Genomic DNA, 3,336 nt, shown 5'->3' with positions numbered 1-3,336 from the left:
AATTTCATTGCCTACACAGATGAGTAAAATAAGCTCTTAATAAGGCTCTTTGACCCAATGCACTGTATTAAAGTAATGGAGACCTGACTGAGAGTGTGGGTCTGAGGAATGAGGTGGAATGAGCTTTGGAAGGAAGGAGATTGTTTTTGGATACATTTGGACAGTGTGTTTGTAAATCTGTCCAAGGATTTCTGGTAATGACAACGTTTAGTCTCAGATTCCAAAAAAGCAGCCTGGGCTCGCGTGCATGTCCAAGATGCAGTCATCCGTTCCAACCGCTTTTCAGTCTTAAATGAATTAAAATTGGCATTCATTTGTGAGAGCAGGAAAAACAGACACTGACTTAGACTGGTAGTACCAATAATGTTTATTGGGAATGTGAGGAAGATGAGTGCACTCCAAGTAAGAATGTGCTTTACGTTCAGTTCTGATGGATAGGGAAAAAGAAAAGTCGCCTTTAAACTCCGATCATTAGGAGCTAACACAATGAGCTTACACATTTCTGACAATAATATCCCAAAATGATTTCTGTGCCCAACAATAGGCATAGTATCTGTGATAGCACCTGATCTATAATCTCCTTTACCTTACCATGAGTTCAATAAGAACATGACATACCTTGGTGTGAGTTTGGAGACCCATGTTCAAAGAATTAAAATGAGCACACAAGATGTCACAAACTGAACTCGGGCTGTCCAGGTATGATGAACACTTGGCCATCGGTAGGCCTGGTTATGGTTTGCTTGGCAGGACTGCTCCAGAGAGCCTCTGCAGAGCTGCCTGTCAGAGGACAGGAAGAGCTCGGTCGCTTGTGGCTTACAGCCCTCGTCTGGGCCTGTAATCTCCTTACTGCAGACCCGCTTTAAAACACAGCAGCCCTTACAACTGGACCCAATCGTGAAGTGCACACATTTCAGCAATGTGTAGTCATCGGCATGTTCATTTTAGATAGAGATGCTGTAGGAGTCATTCCTCACTGTGTTTATAGCACAGCACTGCAGAGCAGTTGTTCTATGGTTATTGGTAGTATGATAGTAGTAGTAATAATATAGGACTGTTTAGTCAATATTTGTTAAGGTTTCTTAAAAGTCTCTCTGGAGTGTTTTTCAGTTTGCTCCAGGAGGTTAAATCCAAGAAGATGTTTTGTTATTATAAGCCCTTCACATTTGCAAAGACTGACTGGGTGGAGGTATATGATTATTACCAACTCACAGTGCCCATTCTGCTAAATACATTTTTTTCCCAATAAATAAAAAGTAATAAATAAATAAATAAGCCAACACCACAGCAGAAGATGATATAGGTGATATTACAATAAGAAAGGATTCAGATCTTTTCAGTTTCACAAAATGTTTAGAAAGAGAGAGGTTTTTGAGAGTGATTGCTAAAATTTGGCTTGGCTGGTCCTAAACAGTGCCATGAGCAAGTGATGCACATGGTGACGCACATGGTGACGAACCACCACTTACTGGTAAACAACTGTAATACTATATTAGAATTAATTGTTTTGTTGAGATCTTGGCAAAAGTCTTGATTTCCACATGAGAGCTTGCCTGAGTAGAGCTACAGTAAAATCAATTCTTGTTTGTGGGTAGGGAGTGCATTCAAATGTCATTTATTCTCTAGCGATTCAAAGAACCAAACGTCCTTTGCACATAGTCACTTAACTAATAAACAAAAGAAAAAAAGCAGAGTGATAGAGCCACAGGGGTAAACACTCCATTAAAAGACAGACCTTCTTCATTTGTTTAATGAATAAATCTATAGGTGCCAGCAAACTTGATGTCACTGCAACAAAGCCATTGTTGATTAGTATATAAGTGAGCACTGTTGGTAATATCCACTGCCTGAAAGTGGTAGCTGGGCTGTTTTTTTAGGACTGGGTCTTTGAGCTTATCTCATCCAATCAAATAGAATAACCTGAAAAAAACAGGCCCATGGGCTCATCGTGGATGGTTAACGCTACAGCCAATCCCAGTAGGACCTCCACATGAAGTGAACAGACGGGTGAAGCACACAGGTTGGCATTGGATATAGATATAGAGGTGTACATAACAGAAGTTTTGCTGCTGTCTGATTTAAGAACATTAAATTTCTTAATTTGTCTACTTGCTAGTGAGAGATCAATATGATTAAGGCCCTGACTAAAGTCACAGCTGCTAAAGTCCTAATATGATATGTAGTGATCTGCCAGAGTTCATCTGAAGAGCCTCTTGTAATGAAGACAATGTGTTTCTTGTCTGATTTCTGATTTTTTAACGGGGCCTCAGTGTGCTGCCACTGAGCAACCACTTCTGACAAACTCACCTTGCACCATTTGTAAACATTTTTACATGAAGCTTTAAAAATGTTTTTTGAAGACTGGGAAACAGTAGTCTTAAGGGTTTAAATATTAGTATGGTTTTATATCTAAAAGCAATCCACTTCTCATTAGATAATTGAATTGGTACATTTCCTAAGATAGTGAATTAGTGAACTTTAAATCTTTTCTATGAGGTACACATAAAGATACTTACTGGAACCTTCTCCTGCCCTTCTGACTCTGCCAGAGTGACTTGAAAAACAAGTAACCCATCAAGGGTCTCCACTAACAAAATAGTGCTGTAAAACAATTCATTTCCTGCCTTTGCTTCCTGGGGTCCTTTGAAAATTGGCCAGACAAAGGAGTGAGAGAGATAGAAAAGACAGACAGAGAGAGAGAGAGAGAGCGAGAGAGAGAGAGAGAGAGAGAGAGAGAGAGAGAGAGAGAGAGAGAGAGAGAAAGGGAAGGGATAGAGTGAGAGAGAGAGTGAGAGAGAGAGTGTGTGTGAGAGAGAGAGATAGAGAGAGAGAGTGTGTGTGTGTGTGTATGTGTGTGAGAGAGAGAGAGAGAGAGAGAGAGAGAGAGAGAATAGAGAGAGAAAGGGAAGGGATAGAGTGAGAGAGAGAGTGAGTGAGAGAGTGAGTGAGAGAGAGTGTGTGTGAAATAGAGAGAGAGAGAGTGAGAGAGAGACAGAATAGACAGATAGAGAAAGGGAAGGGATAGAGTGAGAGAGAGATAGAGAGAGAGAGTGTGTGAGAGAGAGAGTGTGAGAGAGATAGCGAGAGAGAGAGAATAGACAGAGATAGAGAGAGAGAGAGTGTGTGTGTGTGGGAGAGAGAGAGAGTATGTGAGAGAGAGAGTGTGTGTGTGTGAGAGAGAGTGTGTGCGTGTGAGAGAGAGAGAGATAGAGAGAATAGATAGAGAAAGGGAAGGGATAGAGTGAGAGAGAGTGTGTGAGAGAGAGATAGAGAGAGAGAGTGTGTGTGAGAGAGAGAGAGAGAGAGAGAAAGAGAGAGAGAATAGACAGAGAGAGA

At 41.0% G+C, this 3,336-nt stretch overlaps 1 long non-coding RNA gene across 1 annotated transcript; it reads right to left on the bottom strand.

Moving 5' to 3' along the window:
- Positions 1–365: 365 nt before the first annotated feature.
- LOC145657664 (uncharacterized) lies at positions 366–2,738 on the bottom strand. The gene is made up of 3 exons (XR_014123540.1): positions 2,517–2,738; positions 619–780; positions 366–427 (listed from the first exon to the last, which is right to left on the bottom strand). It is a non-coding gene; the product is annotated as an uncharacterized LOC145657664 (long non-coding RNA).
- Positions 2,739–3,336: the final 598 nt, after the last annotated feature.

Source organism: Electrophorus electricus, chromosome 4, assembly GCF_041902795.1.
Source record: "Electrophorus electricus isolate QZ-2024a chromosome 4, ASM4190279v1, whole genome shotgun sequence".
NCBI classification, from domain to species: domain Eukaryota; kingdom Metazoa; phylum Chordata; class Actinopteri; order Gymnotiformes; family Gymnotidae; genus Electrophorus; species Electrophorus electricus.
This window is presented reverse-complemented; position numbering and strand designations above follow the sequence as displayed.